Raw genomic sequence first — 19,986 nt, forward strand, 5'->3', positions numbered from 1 at the left:
GGTAACCTGATGGAAGAGTTTGGCGTTGAAGGTGACGACTCGATTCCCATGCATGATGCATCCCTTGTGAATTTATACTTGTTTTATCATTTTTTGTGAGGTTTTGATAGTATGGATTGCTGCAATCAGTGATATGCATGGCAACTCTATCTAGCATTTTTGGGCAGCCTGCAGTTGGAAAAATGAACTGGTTCTTGCTATTGATGTTAATACCATAGTTTTCTTTAACTCACAAACTGAATTGGTTCTTGCTCAGTTATCTTTGGTGCAGGGTATGTGGGATGGCCTCAGGCATGGAGCGTACAAGTCATCTGGATTATTAATTAATCATGGTAAACTACAAGGGTCAATGGTACCTGCTGCAACTCTCCTTAAGTGCTTATAACTTTAGTGCGTGGAAGTGGCCAGCACGGATGCATTAGAAAAGCTAAGCTTAGACTTTGGATTTGGAGGGGTGCGCCATGCCAAGGCAATAGTGCAACGCCAAGGCCAAGGCCACACTCAAAGACCCAAATAGCAAGCTATTGTGACGGATCTTTCCCAATAAAAAATAAGATTAATATCGAGTGGGACGATGGCCCACATATCAGATATTAAACTGATAAGAACCGATACTACACTTGATCTTAGCCAAAAGGCCGAGAAAGGTATGAAATTTCCTTAAGCGAAAAGCCTTCCCTTTTGAACCCACTCAACATTCTCTGTTTGCTTTGTTTGAGGCGATGTGGGACTCATTAACTTTGCCCAGGTATTATTATTTTATTTTCTCATCCAGTCACATGCATGCAACCGACTCAACTAATGGCTTCACTGCAATCGCTTAATTTGCTTAATTAATATAGCTACCATATGTTAATATTAATATAAATTATAAACCATGAGACTACCCAACGCAGAAGCACAAAGAAATCTTGATATTTGTCATTAATTTTTTTAATTTACCCGCTTCTAATCCAAGTTACCTATTCTATTTATTTGTTATTTTCAGGTTTAAGGTTTCTAAGGAGAGACAGATATATATGTATCCTATCCTCATAACCACTTGATGATGGGGATGATTTGTTACTTGACTATGATCGATGCAACCTAACCAAATCTGAGTCAACAGAAATTCCGCATGGGCCTAACCAAATCTGAATCAACAGAAATTACGCATGGGTTTCTTTTTTGGCTTTGAACTCCCTCTTATATAATATAAATCACATACACCAACAAAGACAAGACGTCCGTTTGGAAATATATATTTATAAGGGAAAATGACGTATACGCCCTATAAACTTTTTAGGGTTAACTTTTTTAGTCACGTAACTTTTTAAGTGACTTTATGAGGGAACAAACTCGTGGTCTACCTGTCTTTTTAGTGCTCTTGACTTGTTATAACCGGTTTGAGTGCCACATACCCAAAACTTAGGCCCCTCCCTTCTTCCTCCTGCCGAGCAACACCACCACAGACACCCATGTGTGAGCTGCTTCTACCATCAAACACCATATCGGCCATGAAGATGGCCTAATCGAAGTTGAAGGCCACCGGAAATAGACCTCCCCACCTCCTTCTGTCGATCTTTGCAGCCTTCCCATCACCGATCTGCCACTTTCCCCTTCGTATTCCTGTTGGTCGGACCGGAAGGCAACAATCTAGAGGTCACCAGAAACCCCGTCTTTTGATCTAACGGCCTGGATAGCTTCCCATCTTGAATTGTTTGATTTATGCGGTTTGCTCACACTGTTGCTTAAACCGCTACAGCTGCTTTCATCACTTACATTGGTGCTTGTGCTTCATCTACACATACTGCTCTTACCACTCTCAACAAGATCCATTCTTTCGTTCATTTTACTACTCCCATTTGTTATTGTAATGTTGCTAACTCCGTCACTTAATTTACCAGATACGGAGCTGTTGTTTGAAGTTCCTTGACCCGATAAACTCTTTTCTGGATCGAATGTATCTTCAGTGTCTATTTTATCACCTAACGATTTCTTGTTTGACTTTTTAGACTCTATTTCCATCTTTTATGTTAACTTTGTTGTAGTTGCAGGCTCTAAGTTACTACTCCCACTTGGGATTGCCCTACGACTATTGTTATCGTTTTCAGTCTCTACAACGTCGATTTAAAATCTTGATCTCCGGAAATCGGTTTATGTCCCACCCTCCACCTTACCGGTCGACTTCAAAGACAAACACCCCCTCTGAAGCCGTTGATCCCCCTTTTCCTTTCACATTTTCTGCTAGACAAATGAGACAAACGAGAGCATGGTCTAATTTCCTTGAGATTTGATTTTGCGATGAATAAGGTTTGATGGAGTGAGGGCTATTCAAAAGCACCGCCATCAAAGAAGCCTCCTTGAACTCTCCAAATTAAAGAACTTAAACAGAGCACAGTTGGTGATGTGGTAAGTTTGGTCAACAAATTGGAAAAATTCAAAGTCAATTTAGGGGAATTGGTCAACAAATGCCAATGTGGCAAAGGGGTAACCGGATGACCCCTTCACTTTGGCCAAAAGGACTTAATCGACCCGACAAAAAGGACTTGGTTCCCTCATAAAGCCATCAAAATAGTTTAGGTACTAAAAGGGTAAACCCTAGAAACTTCATAGGACGTATGTGTCATTTTCCCTATTTATAATAATCTTAAAACTAGAGTATGGGTAGGGGCCGCGCGAACGCAGGACCCGCTAACACAAATTATGACGTAGGTTCGACCAACTTGGGCCGACCTTAGACAGGCACCTCTCCGTAATGTGCAATGGAGATCACCAACCTATGCCATGGACCTTCTTGATCGCCGAAAGACCCCATCCATGTAAGTGACTTTTCCGTTCCCCTACCCTCACTTTTTATGCAACAACTACCTTCACTTTTCTTTTCTTCACCCTCCAATGTGGGATGGATTCCTATTCTTAATTCTTTGCCAAACTTAGATATACTCCTCTACCGTACTACATCTCTAACTTCCTGCTTTACCTTATTTATATATCCTAATCACAAAAACACAACTTGCCACACTCATCATCAACCCATATAATACTTGCTTGCATTTCATCCCTGCTATTACTTTACTAAATAAACAAAATATATTATATATCAGACTATCACCTCCATGCTTCTCAAGACAATGCAAAAAATCTTGGTGATGCCCTTGGACGATGTTGTGCTTCAAGGCTTGCAAAAGTGACACTCAGCTACATCTACCCAATTCCTTTATCGTCCCTTCACGCAAAATATTTATTTTGCAATATTTAGTTTTCAGGTACAGTCACGCTTTTGCTCTAATCAATATTTCATGCCTCTTTCTTCATAAAAAAAATTGCCACTTATTTTAACAGTTTTTCACGTACGTATTGTTATACACAACTACCCGTGCGCATCCATGGCATAAAACCGCCTTATCTTTGACCACGACTCGACCATTTCGCTGAAAATTGATATTCCATGTGTAAACTGTGGATCAGTTATATTTCTGCTAATAGTAAAACTGATAATTAAAAACTATATATGCCTTTACATTGTGTTCTCAAGTTTTGTTCAAAGAAAAGGGGCCAAAAAGAAAAATATGGAAAGGGAAAAGGAGAACAGAGAGTTATTATTTTAGTTATCTTATATAGTTGGAAAGAATATAAGGAATCCGACCTTTCATAATGTTCTAGAGTTTCAGGTAAAAGAAAGAAAGCTTATAATTTGATAACTTTGTATTTAACATCACAAATACCATACAATTGTTAAAACAGTAAAATACAATAATCACTATCAGAAACAACCAAATCCATTTATTGTTGGCTAAACCAAAAAGTTCCGGCAAAATCTCTTAACTCTGGCCATCAAATGATTATGCATTAGCTAAGGTGAACAAAGCATGATTTCATTCGTTAAATTTATACAAACCTATTGAAAGTTTGTAATTCTCATGGGACAACAAGCATATGTATTTGAAACCATTTAAAAACTAACCTTTACCAACTTTGTTGATGTTGAGTATGGTGTATGTCTTATCATACTCTTTATCGCCCCCAATGGATGCAAAATATATTTTTTATGACCAAATAGATCAATTTTCATCCTAAGAATTTAATATAATCCTTGTATGTGCAAAAATGTTTGACAAATATGTTGCTTAATACATAGAGTAAATCACCAAATTTTGGATCAAATATCAAGGGAGATTGATAATCAGTTAGAGATATTATCTCTAATGGTAGAAGAATCGATTGGAAAACATTTAGATTTTCGATTTGTGATTGGAATGTATTGCTAAATCTATTGAGGAATGTAACTAGATGTGCTAAGATGTTGAAAAATGAAGAAATTGTTAGATTTAATGATTTTTGTGTTATTGCAGGTAGAAATTTTTCTTGGATCAATATTATCAGTATTTCTAGTATCCTATGAGGGTTCTTAATCAGTCTCTAAGTTGACAAAATAGAGTGTGAATCCTGAAAATGGGCAACAACCATTATTTTTGAAAAAAAAAAGAGAGAGTCTCAGCACCTTTGGTACAACTTTACAAGGTGTTTTAAAGACAATGTGAAACCTATTCAAAATATGTAAGACCTAATGGATTTGGTACGACCATATATGTTACAGCTCATACTTCATTTTACAACCCATGCAAAATTTTGGCAAACGATGGGTTTTGTTTGGGGCTTTGATGTGGACATTCCAATTTATTTGAAGGTTGTATAGAATTTATATGACCATACCAATTCATTTTATAGAAACTTACACTTATTCTAGGGATTTTTTTTCTAGGGCTTTTGGTATGGTTTATAAAGTTATTTCCCAGCATGTACAGGGGTGCGATATGTAGGTAGTGTTTTTGGACACACACTTTCATCAAAGAAAATACTTTTTTGTAGAGTTTACCTATGTAGAGTATAGTGTAGATTTATTAAGCAAAAGAACACTTGGGTAAATAAATGTTTTTAAAGAACGCGGTATAAACATATTTACAGGTAAAATTATTGGCAATTTAAGGGAAAAAAAGTAGGGAAAAAGTCAACAACTGACCACAAAAGAAGGTGTGGTTGAAGAAAATGACCAAAAAATTGCAACTTTCATAAAATGTCCATGATTTCCATAGGAAGGGTCTCTGCAGAACTCGTTCAGCTTTGATGAATTGGAAAAGCTCTGAGGAAGTGACGTGGGCAGGGGTAAATTCGTAAAAACACAAAGAAGACTTAACAAAATTGAAAGGGTGCTGGTCAAAAATTTTAGTTTAAATCGAAAAAATTGTGTTTGAAATCGAAAAAGTTGTGTTTAAAATCGAAAAAAATTATGTTTGAAGTTATCAAAATCGAAAAAAATGTGTTTGAAATCGTTTGAAAATTTTTTGTTTGAAATCGAAAAAACTTACCAAAACCGTTCTCTGGCATTATTTGTGAAAATTATAATTAGATAATCGACAATAATGTAGTTGCAAATTGCTCAACTTTGTATCTTATATCTCAGGCTTAGGCTCAAAGAGACAACTAAGATTTTGTCTTGATTAGTCCATCGTTTTTAATGATTCTCTATTTTTAGTCGTGAAGCTCTATACTTGATATGAGGACCTAGTATGACATATGTTCCACCGGGTTTGCAGTTAAACTCCCGGTTTTGCATATTTAGACATTTTGGTGAGCTCAATAGCCACAAAATCTTCATTACTTTACGAAACGGGATCCTGGTTTCCTAGTTGATGGGTGAAATGATTGTGTGGTTTTGATAATAGCAAGGGTGGGGAATGAATACCGGACGAATGGTAACCTGATGGAAGAGTTTGGCGTTGAAGGTGACGACTCGATTCCCATGCATGATGCATCCCTTGTGAATTTATACTTGTTTTATCATTTTTTGTGAGGTTTTGATAGTATGGATTGCTGCAATCAGTGATATGCATGGCAACTCTATCTAGCATTTTTGGGCAGCCTGCAGTTGGAAAAATGAACTGGTTCTTGCTATTGATGTTAATACCATAGTTTTCTTTAACTCACAAACTGAATTGGTTCTTGCTCAGTTATCTTTGGTGCAGGGTATGTGGGATGGCCTCAGGCATGGAGCGTACAAGTCATCTGGATTATTAATTAATCATGGTAAACTACAAGGGTCAATGGTACCTGCTGCAACTCTCCTTAAGTGCTTATAACTTTAGTGCGTGGAAGTGGCCAGCACGGATGCATTAGAAAAGCTAAGCTTAGACTTTGGATTTGGAGGGGTGCGCCATGCCAAGGCAATAGTGCAACGCCAAGGCCAAGGCCACACTCAAAGACCCAAATAGCAAGCTATTGTGACGGATCTTTCCCAATAAAAAATAAGATTAATATCGAGTGGGACGATGGCCCACATATCAGATATTAAACTGATAAGAACCGATACTACACTTGATCTTAGCCAAAAGGCCGAGAAAGGTATGAAATTTCCTTAAGCGAAAAGCCTTCCCTTTTGAACCCACTCAACATTCTCTGTTTGCTTTGTTTGAGGCGATGTGGGACTCATTAACTTTGCCCAGGTATTATTATTTTATTTTCTCATCCAGTCACATGCATGCAACCGACTCAACTAATGGCTTCACTGCAATCGCTTAATTTGCTTAATTAATATAGCTACCATATGTTAATATTAATATAAATTATAAACCATGAGACTACCCAACGCAGAAGCACAAAGAAATCTTGATATTTGTCATTAATTTTTTTAATTTACCCGCTTCTAATCCAAGTTACCTATTCTATTTATTTGTTATTTTCAGGTTTAAGGTTTCTAAGGAGAGACAGATATATATGTATCCTATCCTCATAACCACTTGATGATGGGGATGATTTGTTACTTGACTATGATCGATGCAACCTAACCAAATCTGAGTCAACAGAAATTCCGCATGGGCCTAACCAAATCTGAATCAACAGAAATTACGCATGGGTTTCTTTTTTGGCTTTGAACTCCCTCTTATATAATATAAATCACATACACCAACAAAGACAAGACGTCCGTTTGGAAATATATATTTATAAGGGAAAATGACGTATACGCCCTATAAACTTTTTAGGGTTAACTTTTTTAGTCACGTAACTTTTTAAGTGACTTTATGAGGGAACAAACTCGTGGTCTACCTGTCTTTTTAGTGCTCTTGACTTGTTATAACCGGTTTGAGTGCCACATACCCAAAACTTAGGCCCCTCCCTTCTTCCTCCTGCCGAGCAACACCACCACAGACACCCATGTGTGAGCTGCTTCTACCATCAAACACCATATCGGCCATGAAGATGGCCTAATCGAAGTTGAAGGCCACCGGAAATAGACCTCCCCACCTCCTTCTGTCGATCTTTGCAGCCTTCCCATCACCGATCTGCCACTTTCCCCTTCGTATTCCTGTTGGTCGGACCGGAAGGCAACAATCTAGAGGTCACCAGAAACCCCGTCTTTTGATCTAACGGCCTGGATAGCTTCCCATCTTGAATTGTTTGATTTATGCGGTTTGCTCACACTGTTGCTTAAACCGCTACAGCTGCTTTCATCACTTACATTGGTGCTTGTGCTTCATCTACACATACTGCTCTTACCACTCTCAACAAGATCCATTCTTTCGTTCATTTTACTACTCCCATTTGTTATTGTAATGTTGCTAACTCCGTCACTTAATTTACCAGATACGGAGCTGTTGTTTGAAGTTCCTTGACCCGATAAACTCTTTTCTGGATCGAATGTATCTTCAGTGTCTATTTTATCACCTAACGATTTCTTGTTTGACTTTTTAGACTCTATTTCCATCTTTTATGTTAACTTTGTTGTAGTTGCAGGCTCTAAGTTACTACTCCCACTTGGGATTGCCCTACGACTATTGTTATCGTTTTCAGTCTCTACAACGTCGATTTAAAATCTTGATCTCCGGAAATCGGTTTATGTCCCACCCTCCACCTTACCGGTCGACTTCAAAGACAAACACCCCCTCTGAAGCCGTTGATCCCCCTTTTCCTTTCACATTTTCTGCTAGACAAATGAGACAAACGAGAGCATGGTCTAATTTCCTTGAGATTTGATTTTGCGATGAATAAGGTTTGATGGAGTGAGGGCTATTCAAAAGCACCGCCATCAAAGAAGCCTCCTTGAACTCTCCAAATTAAAGAACTTAAACAGAGCACAGTTGGTGATGTGGTAAGTTTGGTCAACAAATTGGAAAAATTCAAAGTCAATTTAGGGGAATTGGTCAACAAATGCCAATGTGGCAAAGGGGTAACCGGATGACCCCTTCACTTTGGCCAAAAGGACTTAATCGACCCGACAAAAAGGACTTGGTTCCCTCATAAAGCCATCAAAATAGTTTAGGTACTAAAAGGGTAAACCCTAGAAACTTCATAGGACGTATGTGTCATTTTCCCTATTTATAATAATCTTAAAACTAGAGTATGGGTAGGGGCCGCGCGAACGCAGGACCCGCTAACACAAATTATGACGTAGGTTCGACCAACTTGGGCCGACCTTAGACAGGCACCTCTCCGTAATGTGCAATGGAGATCACCAACCTATGCCATGGACCTTCTTGATCGCCGAAAGACCCCATCCATGTAAGTGACTTTTCCGTTCCCCTACCCTCACTTTTTATGCAACAACTACCTTCACTTTTCTTTTCTTCACCCTCCAATGTGGGATGGATTCCTATTCTTAATTCTTTGCCAAACTTAGATATACTCCTCTACCGTACTACATCTCTAACTTCCTGCTTTACCTTATTTATATATCCTAATCACAAAAACACAACTTGCCACACTCATCATCAACCCATATAATACTTGCTTGCATTTCATCCCTGCTATTACTTTACTAAATAAACAAAATATATTATATATCAGACTATCACCTCCATGCTTCTCAAGACAATGCAAAAAATCTTGGTGATGCCCTTGGACGATGTTGTGCTTCAAGGCTTGCAAAAGTGACACTCAGCTACATCTACCCAATTCCTTTATCGTCCCTTCACGCAAAATATTTATTTTGCAATATTTAGTTTTCAGGTACAGTCACGCTTTTGCTCTAATCAATATTTCATGCCTCTTTCTTCATAAAAAAAATTGCCACTTATTTTAACAGTTTTTCACGTACGTATTGTTATACACAACTACCCGTGCGCATCCATGGCATAAAACCGCCTTATCTTTGACCACGACTCGACCATTTCGCTGAAAATTGATATTCCATGTGTAAACTGTGGATCAGTTATATTTCTGCTAATAGTAAAACTGATAATTAAAAACTATATATGCCTTTACATTGTGTTCTCAAGTTTTGTTCAAAGAAAAGGGGCCAAAAAGAAAAATATGGAAAGGGAAAAGGAGAACAGAGAGTTATTATTTTAGTTATCTTATATAGTTGGAAAGAATATAAGGAATCCGACCTTTCATAATGTTCTAGAGTTTCAGGTAAAAGAAAGAAAGCTTATAATTTGATAACTTTGTATTTAACATCACAAATACCATACAATTGTTAAAACGGTAAAATACAATAATCACTATCAGAAACAACCAAATCCATTTATTGTTGGCTAAACCAAAAAGTTCCGGCAAAATCTCTTAACTCTGGCCATCAAATGATTATGCATTAGCTAAGGTGAACAAAGCATGATTTCATTCGTTAAATTTATACAAACCTATTGAAAGTTTGTAATTCTCATGGGACAACAAGCATATGTATTTGAAACCATTTAAAAACTAACCTTTACCAACTTTGTTGATGTTGAGTATGGTGTATGTCTTATCATACTCTTTATCGCCCCCAATGGATGCAAAATATATTTTTTATGACCAAATAGATCAATTTTCATCCTAAGAATTTAATATAATCCTTGTATGTGCAAAAATGTTTGACAAATATGTTGCTTAATACATAGAGTAAATCACCAAATTTTGGATCAAATATCAAGGGAGATTGATAATCAGTTAGAGATATTATCTCTAATGGTAGAAGAATCGATTGGAAAACATTTAGATTTTCGATTTGTGATTGGAATGTATTGCTAAATCTATTGAGGAATGTAACTAGATGTGCTAAGATGTTGAAAAATGAAGAAATTGTTAGATTTAATGATTTTTGTGTTATTGCAGGTAGAAATTTTTCTTGGATCAATATTATCAGTATTTCTAGTATCCTATGAGGGTTCTTAATCAGTCTCTAAGTTGACAAAATAGAGTGTGAATCCTGAAAATGGGCAACAACCATTATTTTTGAAAAAAAAAAGAGAGAGTCTCAGCACCTTTGGTACAACTTTACAAGGTGTTTTAAAGACAATGTGAAACCTATTCAAAATATGTAAGACCTAATGGATTTGGTACGACCATATATGTTACAGCTCATACTTCATTTTACAACCCATGCAAAATTTTGGCAAACGATGGGTTTTGTTTGGGGCTTTGATGTGGACATTCCAATTTATTTGAAGGTTGTATAGAATTTATATGACCATACCAATTCATTTTATAGAAACTTACACTTATTCTAGGGATTTTTTTTCTAGGGCTTTTGGTATGGTTTATAAAGTTATTTCCCAGCATGTACAGGGGTGCGATATGTAGGTAGTGTTTTTGGACACACACTTTCATCAAAGAAAATACTTTTTTGTAGAGTTTACCTATGTAGAGTATAGTGTAGATTTATTAAGCAAAAGAACACTTGGGTAAATAAATGTTTTTAAAGAACGCGGTATAAACATATTTACAGGTAAAATTATTGGCAATTTAAGGGAAAAAAAGTAGGGAAAAAGTCAACAACTGACCACAAAAGAAGGTGTGGTTGAAGAAAATGACCAAAAAATTGCAACTTTCATAAAATGTCCATGATTTCCATAGGAAGGGTCTCTGCAGAACTCGTTCAGCTTTGATGAATTGGAAAAGCTCTGAGGAAGTGACGTGGGCAGGGGTAAATTCGTAAAAACACAAAGAAGACTTAACAAAATTGAAAGGGTGCTGGTCAAAAATTTTAGTTTAAATCGAAAAAATTGTGTTTGAAATCGAAAAAGTTGTGTTTAAAATCGAAAAAAATTATGTTTGAAGTTATCAAAATCGAAAAAAATGTGTTTGAAATCGTTTGAAAATTTTTTGTTTGAAATCGAAAAAACTTACCAAAACCGTTCTCTGGCATTATTTGTGAAAATTATAATTAGATAATCGACAATAATGTAGTTGCAACTTGCTCAACTTTGTATCTTATATCTCAGGCTTAGGCTCAAAGAGACAACTAAGATTTTGTCTTGATTAGTCCATCGTTTTTAATGATTCTCTATTTTTAGTCGTGAAGCTCTATACTTGATATGAGGACCTAGTATGACATATGTTCCACCGGGTTTGCAGTTAAACTCCCGGTTTTGCATATTTAGACATTTTGGTGAGCTCAATAGCCACAAAATCTTCATTACTTTACGAAACGGGATCCTGGTTTCCTAGTTGATGGGTGAAATGATTGTGTGGTTTTGATAATAGCAAGGGTGGGGAATGAATACCGGACGAATGGTAACCTGATGGAAGAGTTTGGCGTTGAAGGTGACGACTCGATTCCCATGCATGATGCATCCCTTGTGAATTTATACTTGTTTTATCATTTTTTGTGAGGTTTTGATAGTATGGATTGCTGCAATCAGTGATATGCATGGCAACTCTATCTAGCATTTTTGGGCAGCCTGCAGTTGGAAAAATGAACTGGTTCTTGCTATTGATGTTAATACCATAGTTTTCTTTAACTCACAAACTGAATTGGTTCTTGCTCAGTTATCTTTGGTGCAGGGTATGTGGGATGGCCTCAGGCATGGAGCGTACAAGTCATCTGGATTATTAATTAATCATGGTAAACTACAAGGGTCAATGGTACCTGCTGCAACTCTCCTTAAGTGCTTATAACTTTAGTGCGTGGAAGTGGCCAGCACGGATGCATTAGAAAAGCTAAGCTTAGACTTTGGATTTGGAGGGGTGCGCCATGCCAAGGCAATAGTGCAACGCCAAGGCCAAGGCCACACTCAAAGACCCAAATAGCAAGCTATTGTGACGGATCTTTCCCAATAAAAAATAAGATTAATATCGAGTGGGACGATGGCCCACATATCAGATATTAAACTGATAAGAACCGATACTACACTTGATCTTAGCCAAAAGGCCGAGAAAGGTATGAAATTTCCTTAAGCGAAAAGCCTTCCCTTTTGAACCCACTCAACATTCTCTGTTTGCTTTGTTTGAGGCGATGTGGGACTCATTAACTTTGCCCAGGTATTATTATTTTATTTTCTCATCCAGTCACATGCATGCAACCGACTCAACTAATGGCTTCACTGCAATCGCTTAATTTGCTTAATTAATATAGCTACCATATGTTAATATTAATATAAATTATAAACCATGAGACTACCCAACGCAGAAGCACAAAGAAATCTTGATATTTGTCATTAATTTTTTTAATTTACCCGCTTCTAATCCAAGTTACCTATTCTATTTATTTGTTATTTTCAGGTTTAAGGTTTCTAAGGAGAGACAGATATATATGTATCCTATCCTCATAACCACTTGATGATGGGGATGATTTGTTACTTGACTATGATCGATGCAACCTAACCAAATCTGAGTCAACAGAAATTCCGCATGGGCCTAACCAAATCTGAATCAACAGAAATTACGCATGGGTTTCTTTTTTGGCTTTGAACTCCCTCTTATATAATATAAATCACATACACCAACAAAGACAAGACGTCCGTTTGGAAATATATATTTATAAGGGAAAATGACGTATACGCCCTATAAACTTTTTAGGGTTAACTTTTTTAGTCACGTAACTTTTTAAGTGACTTTATGAGGGAACAAACTCGTGGTCTACCTGTCTTTTTAGTGCTCTTGACTTGTTATAACCGGTTTGAGTGCCACATACCCAAAACTTAGGCCCCTCCCTTCTTCCTCCTGCCGAGCAACACCACCACAGACACCCATGTGTGAGCTGCTTCTACCATCAAACACCATATCGGCCATGAAGATGGCCTAATCGAAGTTGAAGGCCACCGGAAATAGACCTCCCCACCTCCTTCTGTCGATCTTTGCAGCCTTCCCATCACCGATCTGCCACTTTCCCCTTCGTATTCCTGTTGGTCGGACCGGAAGGCAACAATCTAGAGGTCACCAGAAACCCCGTCTTTTGATCTAACGGCCTGGATAGCTTCCCATCTTGAATTGTTTGATTTATGCGGTTTGCTCACACTGTTGCTTAAACCGCTACAGCTGCTTTCATCACTTACATTGGTGCTTGTGCTTCATCTACACATACTGCTCTTACCACTCTCAACAAGATCCATTCTTTCGTTCATTTTACTACTCCCATTTGTTATTGTAATGTTGCTAACTCCGTCACTTAATTTACCAGATACGGAGCTGTTGTTTGAAGTTCCTTGACCCGATAAACTCTTTTCTGGATCGAATGTATCTTCAGTGTCTATTTTATCACCTAACGATTTCTTGTTTGACTTTTTAGACTCTATTTCCATCTTTTATGTTAACTTTGTTGTAGTTGCAGGCTCTAAGTTACTACTCCCACTTGGGATTGCCCTACGACTATTGTTATCGTTTTCAGTCTCTACAACGTCGATTTAAAATCTTGATCTCCGGAAATCGGTTTATGTCCCACCCTCCACCTTACCGGTCGACTTCAAAGACAAACACCCCCTCTGAAGCCGTTGATCCCCCTTTTCCTTTCACATTTTCTGCTAGACAAATGAGACAAACGAGAGCATGGTCTAATTTCCTTGAGATTTGATTTTGCGATGAATAAGGTTTGATGGAGTGAGGGCTATTCAAAAGCACCGCCATCAAAGAAGCCTCCTTGAACTCTCCAAATTAAAGAACTTAAACAGAGCACAGTTGGTGATGTGGTAAGTTTGGTCAACAAATTGGAAAAATTCAAAGTCAATTTAGGGGAATTGGTCAACAAATGCCAATGTGGCAAAGGGGTAACCGGATGACCCCTTCACTTTGGCCAAAAGGACTTAATCGACCCGACAAAAAGGACTTGGTTCCCTCCTAAAGCCATCAAAATAGTTTAGGTACTAAAAGGGTAAACCCTAGAAACTTCATAGGACGTATGTGTCATTTTCCCTATTTATAATAATCTTAAAACTAGAGTATGGGTAGGGGCCGCACGAACGCAGGACCCGCTAACACAAATTATGACGTAGGTTCGACCAACTTGGGCCGACCTTAGACAGGCACCTCTCCGTAATGTGCAATGGAGATCACCAACCTATGCCATGGACCTTCTTGATCGCCGAAAGACCCCATCCATGTAAGTGACTTTTCCGTTCCCCTACCCTCACTTTTTATGCAACAACTACCTTCACTTTTCTTTTCTTCACCCTCCAATGTGGGATGGATTCCTATTCTTAATTCTTTGCCAAACTTAGATATACTCCTCTACCGTACTACATCTCTAACTTCCTGCTTTACCTTATTTATATATCCTAATCACAAAAACACAACTTGCCACACTCATCATCAACCCATATAATACTTGCTTGCATTTCATCCCTGCTATTACTTTACTAAATAAACAAAATATATTATATATCAGACTATCACCTCCATGCTTCTCAAGACAATGCAAAAAATCTTGGTGATGCCCTTGGACGATGTTGTGCTTCAAGGCTTGCAAAAGTGACACTCAGCTACATCTACCCAATTCCTTTATCGTCCCTTCACGCAAAATATTTATTTTGCAATATTTAGTTTTCAGGTACAGTCACGCTTTTGCTCTAATCAATATTTCATGCCTCTTTCTTCATAAAAAAATTGCCACTTATTTTAACAGTTTTTCACGTACGTATTGTTATACACAACTACCCGTGCGCATCCATGGCATAAAACCGCCTTATCTTTGACCACGACTCGACCATTTCGCTGAAAATTGATATTCCATGTGTAAACTGTGGATCAGTTATATTTCTGCTAATAGTAAAACTGATAATTAAAAACTATATATGCCTTTACATTGTGTTCTCAAGTTTTGTTCAAAGAAAAGGGGCCAAAAAGAAAAATATGGAAAGGGAAAAGGAGAACAGAGAGTTATTATTTTAGTTATCTTATATAGTTGGAAAGAATATAAGGAATCCGACCTTTCATAATGTTCTAGAGTTTCAGGTAAAAGAAAGAAAGCTTATAATTTGATAACTTTGTATTTAACATCACAAATACCATACAATTGTTAAAACAGTAAAATACAATAATCACTATCAGAAACAACCAAATCCATTTATTGTTGGCTAAACCAAAAAGTTCCGGCAAAATCTCTTAACTCTGGCCATCAAATGATTATGCATTAGCTAAGGTGAACAAAGCATGATTTCATTCGTTAAATTTATACAAACCTATTGAAAGTTTGTAATTCTCATGGGACAACAAGCATATGTATTTGAAACCATTTAAAAACTAACCTTTACCAACTTTGTTGATGTTGAGTATGGTGTATGTCTTATCATACTCTTTATCGCCCCCAATGGATGCAAAATATATTTTTTATGACCAAATAGATCAATTTTCATCCTAAGAATTTAATATAATCCTTGTATGTGCAAAAATGTTTGACAAATATGTTGCTTAATACATAGAGTAAATCACCAAATTTTGGATCAAATATCAAGGGAGATTGATAATCAGTTAGAGATATTATCTCTAATGGTAGAAGAATCGATTGGAAAACATTTAGATTTTCGATTTGTGATTGGAATGTATTGCTAAATCTATTGAGGAATGTAACTAGATGTGCTAAGATGTTGAAAAATGAAGAAATTGTTAGATTTAATGATTTTTGTGTTATTGCAGGTAGAAATTTTTCTTGGATCAATATTATCAGTATTTCTAGTATCCTATGAGGGTTCTTAATCATTGAAATTGGTCTCTAAGTTGACAAAATATAGTGTGAATCCTGAAAATGGGCAACAACCATTATTTTTGAAAAAAAAAAAGAGAGAGTCTCAGCACCTTTGGTACAACTTTACAAGGTGTTTTAAAGACAATGTGAAACCTATTCAAAATATGTAAGACCTAATGGATTTGGTACGACCATATATGTTACAGCTCATACTTCATTTTACAACCCATGCAAAATTTTGGCAAACGATGGGTTTTGTTTGGGGCTTTGATGTGGACATTCCAATTTATTTGAAGGTTGTATAGAATTTATATGACCATACCAATTCATTTTATAGAAACTTACACTTATTCTAGGGATTTTTTTTCTAGGGCTTTTGGTATGGTTTATAAAGTTATTTCCCAGCATGTACAGGGGTGCGATATGTAGGTAGTGTTTTTGGATACACACTTTCATCAAAGAAAATACTTTTTTGTAGAGTTTACCTATGTAGAGTATAGTGTAGATTTATTAAGCAAAAGAACACTTGGGTAAATAAATGTTTTTAAAGAACGCGGTATAAACATATTTACAGGTAAAATTATTGGCAATTTAAGGGAAAAAAAGTAGGGAAAAAGTCAACAACTGACCACAAAAGAAGGTGTGGTTGAAGAAAATGACCAAAAAATTGCAACTTTCATAAAATGTCCATGATTTCCATAGGAAGGGTCTCTGCAGAACTCGTTCAGCTTTGATGAATTGGAAAAGCTCTGAGGAAGTGACGTGGGCAGGGGTAAATTCGTAAAAACACAAAGAAGACTTAACAAAATTGAAAGGGTGCTGGTCAAAAATTTTAGTTTAAATCGAAAAAATTGTGTTTGAAATCGAAAAAGTTGTGTTTAAAATCGAAAAAAATTATGTTTGAAGTTATCAAAATCGAAAAAAATGTGTTTGAAATCGTTTGAAAATTTTTTGTTTGAAATCGAAAAAACTTACCAAAACCGTTCTCTGGCATTATTTGTGAAAATTATAATTAGATAATCGACAATAATGTAGTTGCAACTTGCTCAACTTTGTATCTTATATCTCAGGCTTAGGCTCAAAGAGACAACTAAGATTTTGTCTTGATTAGTCCATCGTTTTTAATGATTCTCTATTTTTAGTCGTGAAGCTCTATACTTGATATGAGGACCTAGTATGACATATGTTCCACCGGGTTTGCAGTTAAACTCCCGGTTTTGCATATTTAGACATTTTGGTGAGCTCAATAGCCACAAAATCTTCATTACTTTACGAAACGGGATCCTGGTTTCCTAGTTGATGGGTGAAATGATTGTGTGGTTTTGATAATAGCAAGGGTGGGGAATGAATACCGGACGAATGGTAACCTGATGGAAGAGTTTGGCGTTGAAGGTGACGACTCGATTCCCATGCATGATGCATCCCTTGTGAATTTATACTTGTTTTATCATTTTTTGTGAGGTTTTGATAGTATGGATTCCTGCAATCAGTGATATGCATGGCATCTCTATCTAGCATTTTTGGGCAGCCTGCAGTTGGAAACGTGAACTGGTTCTTGCTATTGATGTTAATACAATAGTTTTCTTCAACTCACACACTGAATTGGTTCTTCCTCAGTTTTCTTTGGTGCAGGGTATGTGGGATGACCTCAGGCATGGAGCGTACAAGTCATCTGGATTATTAATTAATCATGGTAAACTACAAGGGTCAATGGTACCTGCTGCAACTCTCCTTAAGTGCTTATAACTTTAGTGGAAGTGGCCAGCATGGATGCATTAGAAAAGCTAAGCTTAAACTTTGGATTTGGAGGGGTGCGCCATGCCAAGGCAATAGCTCAACGCCAAGGCGACACTCAAAGACCCCAATAGCAAGCTATTGTGACAGATCTTTCCCCATAAAAAATATTATTAATATCAAGTGAGCCGATGGCCCACATATCAGATATTAAAATGATGAGAACAGATACTACACTGATTTTAGCCAAAAGGCCGAGAAAGGTATGAAATTTCCGCAAGGGAAAGGCCTTCCGTTTTGAACCTACTCAAAATTCTCTGTTTGCTTTCCTTGAGGCGATGTGGGACTCATTAACTTTGCACAGGTATTATTATTTAATTTTCTCATGCAACCGACTCAATTAATGGCTTCACTCCCTTCTAGCTAATTAATATTGGTAGTAGACTGCAACAGCTTAGTTTGCTTAATATACCTAGCTACCATATTTTAATATAAAGTATAAACCATAAAACTAGGGTATGGATAGGGGCGGCGCAAACGCAGGCCCCCGCTAACACAAATTATGACGTAGGTTCGACCAACTTGGGCCGACCTTAGACAGGCACCTCTCCGTAATGTGCAATGGAGATCACCAACCTAGGCCATGGACCTTCTTGATCGCCCAAAGACCCAGTCCAGGTAAGTGACTTTTCTGTTCTCCTACCCTCACTTTTTATCCAACAACTACCTTCACTTTTCTTTTCTTCACCCTCCGATGTGGGATGGATTCCTATTCTTAATTCTTTGCCAAACTTACATATACTCCTCTACGTGCTACATCTGTAACTTCCTGCTTTACCTTATTTATATATCCTAATCACAACTTGCCACACTCAATCTCAACTCATCATCAACCCATATAATACTTGTTTGCATTTCATCCCTGCTATTACTTTACCAAATAAACAAAATATATTATATATCAGACTATCACCTCCATGCTTCTCAAGACGATGCAAAAATCTTGGTGATGCCCTTGGACGATATGTTAAAATCGCAAGTGATCTTCGGTACAAGCTAGACCAATTGTTAGCACATCGCACCTAAACTCTATGACCTTTTTCATAAGGTGAGAGCACGGAAAAGGGTAATTAAATCAGATGTTGTGCTTCAAGGCCTGCAAAAGTGACACTCAACTGCTTCTACCCAATTCCTTTATCGTCCCTTCACGCAAAATATTTATTTTGCAATATTTAATTTTCAGGTACAATCACGCTTTGTTCTAATCAATATTTCATGTCTCTTTCTCGATACAAAAATTGCCACTTATGAGAATACTTTTTCACGTACGTATTGCTATACACAACTACCCGTGCACATCCATGGCATAAAACCGCCTTATCTTTGACCACGACTTGACCGTTTCGCTGAAAATTGATATTCCATGTGTAAACTGTGGATCAGTTATATTCCTGCTAATACTAAAACTGATAATTAAAAACTATATATGCCTTTACATTGTGTTCTCAGGTTTTGTTCAGAGAAAGGGGCCGAAAAGAAAATTATGTAAAGGGAAAAGGAGAAAAGAAAGTTATTATTTTATTTATCTTATAGACTTGGAAAGAATATAAGGAACCCGACCTTTCATAATGTTCTAGAGTTTCAGGTAAAAGAAAGAAAGCTTATAATTTGATAACTTTGTATTTAACATCACAATACTATACAATTGTTAGAAACAGTAAAGTACAATAATCACTATCAGCAACAACCAAATACATCTATTGCTGGCTAAACCAAAAAGTTCTGGCAAAATCTCTTAACTCTTGCCATGAAATGATTATGCACTAGCTAATGTCAACAGAGCATGATTTCATTCATTAAATTTATCCTAACCTATTAAAAGTTTGTAATTCTAATGGGACAACAAGCATATGTATTTGAAACCATTTAAAAACTAACATTTACCAACTTTGTTGATGTTGAGTATGGTGTATGTCTTATCATACTCCTTATCGCCCCCAATGGATGCAAAATATATTTTTTAACACCAAATATCAATGTAGTAACCATCTTTCTATAATCTGAATGTGAAAGCGGAGTAGCTCGCCGAATCCAAAGTGTCTATCTCTGCCACCAGACTGAACTATTTGATAGGAAGCCTACAGAATGGTCCTGTATGCCATCTTGGTGGGGAACCTCTTCAGCCACGTGAGGCTGGTGAGAAGGCCCGGGAAGCACCAATGCGCTATCGAGCGCTTGCCTCCGGAGTGACGAGTGCTCGACAAGCACAACCAATCACGAAGGTAAGGGCGGCGGGGCAGCCCATTTTTTAAAAGTGGACGTGAGCGCGTTCACCCCGAGGAAGTCGACCAACCTAGATAAAAAAACAAAAAATAATAATAATAATAATAAAGAGCCTGTCC

The 19,986-nt window shown here is 37.1% G+C and overlaps 8 non-coding genes across 8 annotated transcripts; all 8 read right to left on the reverse strand.

The window, feature by feature from the left end:
• Positions 1-449: 449 nt before the first annotated feature.
• On the reverse strand, positions 450-651 carry LOC145110027 (U2 spliceosomal RNA). The gene has a single exon (XR_013709422.1). It is a non-coding gene; the product is annotated as a U2 spliceosomal RNA (small nuclear RNA).
• A 1,995-nt stretch (positions 652-2,646) lies between these two features.
• LOC145110655 (U1 spliceosomal RNA) lies at positions 2,647-2,809 on the reverse strand. Its single transcript, XR_013710018.1, has one exon. It is a non-coding gene; the product is annotated as a U1 spliceosomal RNA (small nuclear RNA).
• A 3,374-nt stretch (positions 2,810-6,183) lies between these two features.
• On the reverse strand, positions 6,184-6,385 carry LOC145110028 (U2 spliceosomal RNA). The gene has a single exon (XR_013709423.1). It is a non-coding gene; the product is annotated as a U2 spliceosomal RNA (small nuclear RNA).
• Positions 6,386-8,380: 1,995 nt separating this feature from the next.
• Positions 8,381-8,543, reverse strand: LOC145110656 (U1 spliceosomal RNA). Its single transcript, XR_013710019.1, has one exon. It is a non-coding gene; the product is annotated as a U1 spliceosomal RNA (small nuclear RNA).
• Positions 8,544-11,917: 3,374 nt separating this feature from the next.
• On the reverse strand, positions 11,918-12,119 carry LOC145110029 (U2 spliceosomal RNA). Its single transcript, XR_013709424.1, has one exon. It is a non-coding gene; the product is annotated as a U2 spliceosomal RNA (small nuclear RNA).
• A 1,995-nt stretch (positions 12,120-14,114) lies between these two features.
• Positions 14,115-14,277, reverse strand: LOC145110660 (U1 spliceosomal RNA). Its single transcript, XR_013710023.1, has one exon. It is a non-coding gene; the product is annotated as a U1 spliceosomal RNA (small nuclear RNA).
• Positions 14,278-17,656: 3,379 nt separating this feature from the next.
• Positions 17,657-17,851, reverse strand: LOC145110038 (U2 spliceosomal RNA). Its single transcript, XR_013709432.1, has one exon. It is a non-coding gene; the product is annotated as a U2 spliceosomal RNA (small nuclear RNA).
• Positions 17,852-18,107: 256 nt separating this feature from the next.
• LOC145110638 (U1 spliceosomal RNA) lies at positions 18,108-18,270 on the reverse strand. The gene has a single exon (XR_013710002.1). It is a non-coding gene; the product is annotated as a U1 spliceosomal RNA (small nuclear RNA).
• Between the last annotated feature and the right edge of the window lie 1,716 nt (positions 18,271-19,986).

The sequence above is a fragment of the Lactuca virosa genome, chromosome 4 (genome assembly GCF_052849685.1).
Source record: "Lactuca virosa cultivar CGN04683 chromosome 4, Lactuca_virosa_CGN04683_v6, whole genome shotgun sequence".
Lineage (NCBI taxonomy): Eukaryota > Viridiplantae > Streptophyta > Magnoliopsida > Asterales > Asteraceae > Lactuca > Lactuca virosa.